The sequence below is a fragment of the Cryptomeria japonica genome, chromosome 9 (genome assembly GCF_030272615.1).
Source record: "Cryptomeria japonica chromosome 9, Sugi_1.0, whole genome shotgun sequence".
NCBI lineage: Eukaryota > Viridiplantae > Streptophyta > Pinopsida > Cupressales > Cupressaceae > Cryptomeria > Cryptomeria japonica.
Window position 1 is genome coordinate 216,692,292 of NC_081413.1, and position 7,957 is coordinate 216,700,248.

The 7,957-nt window shown below is 37.3% G+C and overlaps 1 long non-coding RNA gene across 1 annotated transcript; it reads left to right on the plus strand.

The window, feature by feature from the left end:
- The first annotated feature begins 3,745 nt into the window (after positions 1-3,745).
- Positions 3,746-7,712, plus strand: LOC131858158 (uncharacterized). Its single transcript, XR_009358933.1, has 3 exons — positions 3,746-3,876; positions 7,411-7,485; positions 7,587-7,712. It is a non-coding gene; the product is annotated as an uncharacterized LOC131858158 (long non-coding RNA).
- Positions 7,713-7,957: the final 245 nt, after the last annotated feature.

Sequence of the window (7,957 nt, forward strand, 5' to 3'; positions counted from 1 at the left end):
AAGTGCGAATGGAAAGCTTGTTTGATGTGCGTGCATTAATATGTGTTAATTGGGTTAATAGCTCTTTGCTTATTTTTGATCGTAATGTGATCTTGTCTAATAGGTTGCAATCATGGCATGTGTCTATATTGTATTATTTAAGTGAGTGTTCTTAAGAGGTCTTGCATTATCGAAAAGATTGCCTTTATTGATCTCTGCTTGTTTGGAAAACTAGAACCCCTTGTTGCAACCATAATTATTGGAAATGTTTTGTTAGGCTGATAGTCATCCTTCTAAACGGTAGCGTAATGAAAATCGTGTAATTAAATGATAGGCTTATAGTGAGAAAATGTATAATGTAGCGTGATCTCGTTTGATCTTGCGTTTTGTAGAAAACAGTTTGATTATCAAACTCTCTTTCCCTTCTCTTTGCCTAATCATAAGAATCTTAGAAATGATATTAAAGAGTGCATTGATTTAAATAGAATGTTTATAAAACATGTGAAAATGTACTATTGTTTTTTGGCTTCATAGTGATAGATGAAAGTCTTAAGCTTTAGAAATGAATTTGCTTAGCTAGTAATTTAGTTACGGATGCTTTGTGAAATGTGATAAAGATATAGGAATAATGTTATTTCCTTATGTAATTGTGAATTGTTAATAATTTCAGTACTTGAATCTAGAGTAAACTTGATTCAGTTAATTATATAGAAAGCATAATTTGAATCTTCCTTGTATAGATGTTAGCGTACTGAAAAGTACTCCCCGTAATGTGACTAAACCAGTGCTGGTGTATTTGTGTGTATTGTGAGAAACCAGTGCTTATTATTTGTGCCCATGGATTGGTGAAGTAATCAACCATGGAGGATATGTTGCTTATGAGTATGGGAAACCATACTATTTATGTGATGTTACTTATTTGTTTCCCTATTGAGTACCAAACCTCGGGTTGTGGGTAACTCAGTATGTTAAGGGGTAGTATTCGAAGCGACCGTTCCTTGAATAGTATGGATTGGCGTACGAGTAATGTCGGTGCGAAGCGACTTTAGCTTCTCTACTTCGAGGAATGATATAGTTGTACTACTAAACTGTATCAAAGGTGTACTCAATACTTTCCCTTTTGATGAATCTATTTATAGGTTTATGTGTGCCAGCCTTATTCCTATCCTTTCTTTTGAGCATATAGATGGCAGTTTTTGAGCATATTGTTGGATTCTATTGGAGCATCTGTTGCCTTGTCTTCATGAGAGGCGTGTTATTGTTCTTACATAAGTTGCCAACTGACCAGTGTTGGTAGACTTGTGGGTAGACCTTAGCCATGTATACCTCTGGCTTACGGCGAGTATCCTGAGAGGAACATCGCTATGCGGAGTGTGACCAGCGCGTGCCTTATCCGCGGGGTACACTGCCATGCGGGATACGTCCATTGCGTGCCTTGTCCGCTTGGAGTATTGCCATGCCGTGCTGAGACACGATGCGGGATGTAGTAGACATTTCCATGCGGCCTACCGCTAGGTATTGGGTAGAGCCATGCCATGTGACGACGTGATGCGGGGTGATGTCGAGGTGCACACTGCCATGCCATGTGGTTGTTTGACTTGGCCACACCACATGATGAGCTATTAGGATAGCTAGACGATTGTTCCTTCCTTCCTCGTTGGTGGCTAGCTATTAGTCACGCAGTGATGTTATGTGCAGTTGTGCTATTCTTTATATTTCTTTGGGGATCAGCAGTTTATTTTACTTTGGTTTTGAAGGTTTGGCCATGATCTTGTGATCTTTTGCACTTTGATTTGGTGTTGAAATTCCGGATTATTTTCTTGCCTTACTGTTGGAATTGAGGATTTATTATCTTTATTCATCTGTACTTTGGTGGCTGAACCGGTTTATCATTATTGTTTTCGGATGCTGGTCTTGTGTTGCAATGTGAATTCCTCTCCAAGAACGTAGGAGACGGGCTTGGATGAGTGTATACGAGGAAGTAGACGCAGGGAACCTTGAGGATGGAGGTATGTGTGGCTGTGAAAGCAGCTAGTATCCACTACCTACCTATGTGTGGTGACTATCTCTTGGAGGCTAACCACCTTGCACAACAAGGGATATTCATAGAGGTCTTGTATGGAAGGTAGCACCGCTATGGTGTGCCTAGCACCATCGAGTCCTTGAGTGAGATATTGGATATTTTTTATCATATTGTTGTTATGAGATCAGGCATAGAGATGCTGATCATGCATGTTATCTTTGACCGAGCATTAGACATGCTCACATGTGGCCTTTTCTGTTATGCATTCCAGTTATGTGGATGGTTATTATTTGTATCATGGAGTAAATTGTGTTAACTTGTCGCTATGTTATGGGACATAGTCTTTGGAAAGGTTTTCTTATGCCTGGCAAGTGTAATCAATTGAGTTATTTTGTTGCTCTTATTTCATGAAAGCTAATTTGGCTGTAGAAATTGATATTTTGAGTTAGTTCTATGTTATTAAATTTTATGATTAAGATGGATTGGTAAAGGAAAATGGATCATTATGGCATGTTTCCTTGTCATTTTGGGTCGATGATTATGGTAATTGTTGTTTACCTCTTTGTAATGCTTTAATTTGGTGTAATGAAAGGAAGAAAATTCTTGTTTCTCTGCTATGATTGTGGATAATTCCTAGAATATTGTAAGGAATGTATGGTTTTAGATGTATCTGGCCAATGGATAATGGCGTTTGTAAAGGATTTTGCAATTATATTTCATTTATTTATGGAAAGATTTCTATGTGCAATTTGACCTTTGTTGAATGAGTTTCAGGGCTGATGCGTACGACATGTTCTTCATCTAGCCTTACGACTTCCAGGAGTAAGTCGGAACCTAGGGGGGGAGAATGTAGTACCCCTACCCTAGTCTATTTTTAACCTTGGTTTAATCTTGATTAGTTTATCGTATTATTATGTTATAATCAGATGTTGATTTAACGCATAGCTATTGATGCGGTTTTCTCACTAGTTGTATGCAAGCTGTTAGTGTACCTAATTCGTGGTATTGATATCGGGCTAACGCTTTCATTAAATTTTATATATGTATGCATGTATGATCTTTGGTTACAGGAAATTTCAGGTACAACGCCGCATGAGTGCGAGGTTCGTCTTCACCTGGAATTGCAGGTTTGAGTGTACCTTTTTAATCCTTAGAGTTGGATTAGGTGGTCGTAAGACCCTAGTTGACCTTAGTCGTGCTCCAGTGAGCATCGCCAGTCGTCGTCGGTAATCCCCTTCCTGTTTGGGTTTGCGAGTCGTCTGTTTGCTTGGCTTTCTCGATTTGCGTGCCTGGTGTGTTTGGTTAAATGATTAATTAGTCTTTAGTAATTTTCTTTATTAAATATATGCATATGTGCATTGAAGATTAATGGGCTAAAGTAATCTGGTTTCCGTTATGCGATTTTCGTTGACGTGAATTGCTTATTTTATACTGGGAGTAAATTCGAGTTAATGATTGAATTTGAATATTAAATGGTTTTTTGGTATATGCTGTTGAAAAGAAAGTTTTATAATTAATCGCAATAGACGTAATTGCATTCTGTTGGATTCTGAAATTTGAAAGGTTAAATTTAATTAAAAGAGAAAATCAATTTTTTAATTGAAAAGCAAGTTTAATTTGTTGTATAGTGAGAAAAGGAATTATTTGGTAAATTATTTGTAAATAAAAGTTTTAATTCCAAAAATGGAATTTTTGGGTGAACTCTTGGATATAACCCATTTTGGGGAAAATTGGAGGCAGGGACATTTTTGGAGAATTTTTATTTTTGGAAAGAAAAATTGGGAATGGAATTGGCAGTTTTGGAGAGGAAGATTGTTGGTCTGGATCTCGCAGGATCGGGCGCTCCCTCAGCTATACCAGGATTGCGAATGAAGGTAGGATTCTGAATTTGTTTTTGAAAAATCCATTTGATTGACCATTATGAATTTGGCTGGAGATTTTAATTTGGGTGTGTATTTCCTCCATTCTTTTTGGGTGTTTGAAACCCTTGGATGTTTGTATGAATGAAAAAACCCATCAAAAAAAATGTGTGATATCGATCCCAGTTTGCTTAAACCGAATTTGTATTGAATCGGAATTCATTATCAGCCTGTTAATGGGCGTTTTGTTTTAATAGTTCGAACTGTGTTTTTTTAGGGAAAATGAAAACATTGATTTTTAATCCTTGAACAATATTATAATTTCATCGAGCTGGGCAAAACTGTTTTTATCGATATATATTATCATTATGAATTTTTGTTGTGGGCGAGTTTTTTTTTTTGGTTATTAAAACCGAACTGGGCGGAGGTGTTGGGTTAAACCCATGGGTTGGGGTTGGAGGCGGGGAGCGGAGCTTCCCCGCTCCTCCTCCCCTCTTCCCCGCTCGCCCCTTGCTTCCCTTCCTCCCCGCGATGCCTGGTTCTCCGTTGGTGTGTGCGGTCGTGGCGGTTGCGGCTCACGGCGGTGGCCGCGGTGGCCGCAGGGCGCCGCGGCACCTGCGGGCACCACCGTGGCGCCGCCCACGAAGCCCCCCCAATGCCTGCGGCTAGGGTTAGGGTTAGGGCACGGCCCGCCCTACCCTTTTGCCTAATGCGTTTTTTTTGTTGTTTTTAAATCAGTTTATAAAATGTTTTTTTTTAAATGTTTTTTTTTTGTATCACTCAAAAAAAAAGAATGCATATGATATGAGTATAGTTTTTAATGAAAGATGTTTTTTTTAATATATTTTTTTAACTCAAAAAGAAATATATATAACGTTTTAATACTATGTAATGTAGATTCTGATTTAAGGTTTAATATCAAATTGTGAATATGTGGGGTAGATCAAATATTGTGATATTGGGAAAATCCTTTTGAGTTTAAACGTACTTATTTTCCATATAAATATATTGTTGAAGATTTTAATGTTATAAGTCATTGGAGACATTAGAAACGGTTATTTAACCATGGATCATTAGGAATTGAAACGATGTGCTTTTGGAAATGATCATCTCCTTTTGGACTCTCTTTTTATAATTACATTTCCACGATTCGTATTATGCATCTGGGTTTGAAAAATGCGAAACTGTAGAGGTCGGTTTTAGCCCAGTATGTTAATGACGTTTTGATTGGAAATTAAATAGCTTATTTTAGTTGATTAATGGTTGTCTGAGATTTATTAATATGAATTGGTCGAAACTCATTACGGCTTAATTTGCCTGTTCAATGCCTTGAACCTTAGGAGTTAGAAAACCAAGAACAACTTATCCCTTGATGAGGTAGATAACTGTAACCTGTTTTTAGATCATGTAGAAAACTTGATCGACTTGTAATGTTTAAATCAATTTGAGGAAATATTGTCTTTTCTGATTATTGCCTTGCGAGTTTAATTTCTGTATTCGCCTTTAATTATGAAATGGCATGTTTTGCTTGTTAGTAGGACCCTGTCGTATGAAATGATTTGGTGTACCTGTTTCAGTCCTCGATTCCGAGTTGACTGTTGTATTGTGATGTTGTCATAGTTGGTCATATCCTCCTTGTGTGTGAGTCGAATGATGATTGTGGTTGACCGTTGTTGGTCGGGTCTCTAATTAGAGTACCATTAGTAAGTGTTCATCTTTGAGTCGTGTTTGACCAGATGTTTGTCTCTCCCTTTGAACTCCGTTCGTCTGACCATGTGTATTCCTTGGTTTTGAGTTCGTCTGAGTTTAGTCTAGTGTCGTATGGGAAAGTGGCTTTCGATTGGGGGCCGCGCCCAAAGTGGCTGCTGGGTAACCCATCGAAAGTGAGTCTAATAAGTGATAACCTAAGTAGATTAGAATGTAACCTCTAATAAGATAATGTGCCTCACACATGGGACGAATGCTATCATAGATTCGGCATGCTGTGAGAAGGCCTGAAATGGCAAACCATCTTCCTTGTCTTCACGAGAGGAGGTGTGGGTCCACATGAGGCTTGGATGGGCCAGAAGCTCGGATTAGGTTGCCAGGGTGACCCAGTGTATGGGGCCGGGACCTATGAAGACTTGCCATGGTATCCATACCAGGTTGTGTGATGACACTTGTCCCTACGTTCGCTAGTGTGTTGTCGTTTTGTCCTGATAGGAGTAACTTTGTGAGTCGTCCTTTTGTCTCTGCCCTTGTGAGTATCGGTTTCATGTTAGACCTTGGGTGGTGATGGCTCAGTTTGTGGATACTCTCCTGGACCTCTTGTTTTAGCTTGATTTATGTTCAGCTGGATCTTGTTCTTTTCAAGGATCGTTTATGTATTAATTGACCGATGTGGTCGTTTGTATATTGCTTATGTATCGCCTTGATGGCTGGATTGTAAATGGTGTAACCTCTTGTATTCTTAACCTTACTAATTACCAGAGGGGGTCTTGCAGTTGAGCAGACCCGGAGATGTAGCCCTTTAGGGGTGAACTCCAAGATCATTATGGTGTCATGTGATGTATTCTCTTATGTTCCTTTATTCAGCTTTATCATGTATGTTTAGCTTATGTTAGAATGGTTAAGTGGATAAATGGATTTAACTATAAATGCTTATATTCAGTTCTTTATTGAATGCCATGTTGATCGAATGCGTAAGTGTTTTAGATGAGATTATCGTAGATGCTAGTATGCAATCGTCTTTTAAAATGCAATAAGTTGGAATATGAAAGAATGTAACTTAGAGTAGTGAATTATACTCAGTTGTTGTTAAGGAATTTAAATATGCTTGGAAAGATCTCTTATGTTATGATGAAATCCTAGTGTATTAGAATGTTAGACGTATGGTTTGTAATTTTAATCGAAAAGCTTGAATGAAGATTATGAATGGATCTTAATGATAAATCTTGCTTGTGATTTATATTTCCATCTTTTGAAAGGAATTATCCTGATTAAGAATTATCTCGTTATTAAGATAGTTAGCTTATTGGATTAATTGTGTGAGTTATGTGAATTGTGAAATTTAAGTAATCTCGTTGGGAAACTCTTTAGGTGTTAGTAGATGTCTTCCGCTATGTTATCTGAATCTTTGATATCTTGTTGCATCTTATGTGTTGTAACTTTTAAAAAAAAAATTATTGCACTCTATTCTTGTGTTATGGCTTAATCCCTTCGGGGTTTCCTGGCGAGGCATTACATTTAGTCCATCACATACTATCTTAAGGGGTCGTATGTGGTCCTAAGGGGTCAACATGCATTAACACATGCGTGACCCCTTATAACATCCTACTGTACATATGACATTCCCCTTAGGATCATATAGTGTCCTAAGGGGTCATATGTGGTTAGACCCACATATGTACATGTGCGTTTAAAATTTTAGAAGATATGTATACATACATTGCAAATTTGTACCTGATAAATCTATATATATAGATCTCATGTTTAATAAATAATCTAGAGTTCTAAGTTTTAATTTGTAGATCATTTAAATTGATTGTGGACTAATCCTTAAATTGACAGTTAGCTCATGTCACTCCTTCCTTGAGCTCTGAGCATGTGCGTAGGAGAGATTCTTTAGATGCTGTTAGTGTACAGGTTAGTTATGGTTTATGGTATATATATATATTTGATGTACATGCACGTCTAGAGAGATATATATATTATATTTAATATTTAAATAAATTCTACTTTTGCAGGACTCCCCCTCAAATGGTCGCTCAGTTCATAGCCGACATGATGATCCCTGTTGATTTGCTCCAGACTTTATAGCTCATTTACATTTATCTTTTTATATACTTTCATATTATATATATTCATGCACGTACATGGAGTTTAGACTCTAGATTATACTTTATACCTGGTTTATGTTTGACTCTGGATTATACTTTATACTTTATACATGGAGTTTAGACTCTAGATTATACTTTATACCTGGTTTGTGTTTGACTCTAGATTATACTTTTAGTATGTCTAGGTTCTTCACTGAGACGTTTCAACTCATCCACATCCATTTCAAGTAAATGATCTAAATTTTTATAAGAAATATTTATCTTCACCTGTTTAGCTA